Source organism: Morone saxatilis, unplaced genomic scaffold, assembly GCF_004916995.1.
Source record: "Morone saxatilis isolate NCDOM2014 unplaced genomic scaffold, NCSU_SB_2.0 Contig18, whole genome shotgun sequence".
In the NCBI taxonomy this organism is placed as follows: Eukaryota; Metazoa; Chordata; class Actinopteri; family Moronidae; genus Morone; species Morone saxatilis.
The window spans coordinates 8,913,860-8,914,075 of record NW_023339740.1 but is presented as its reverse complement, the minus strand read 5'-3'; positions in this window follow the sequence as shown (position 1 = coordinate 8,914,075).

The window sequence follows — 216 nt, the reverse complement described above, 5'->3', positions numbered from 1 at the left end:
GGGGGGGGGGGGGGGGGGGTCAGCTAGTCTACTAGAGCTGTAACGAAATCTGCCAAACAGCACCGTTTAAGATTGCAAATGAACACTGTTATATCTTGTTTTTGTTTTTGTCCTAAAACTAAAGTGTAACAGTTTGTGGTTTTACAGGGTTTATGTGCCGACTGTTTCTTAGGTAGGAGTAGTTACTTTCCAGGGTCTGCACTGGTTTAGGGCCAA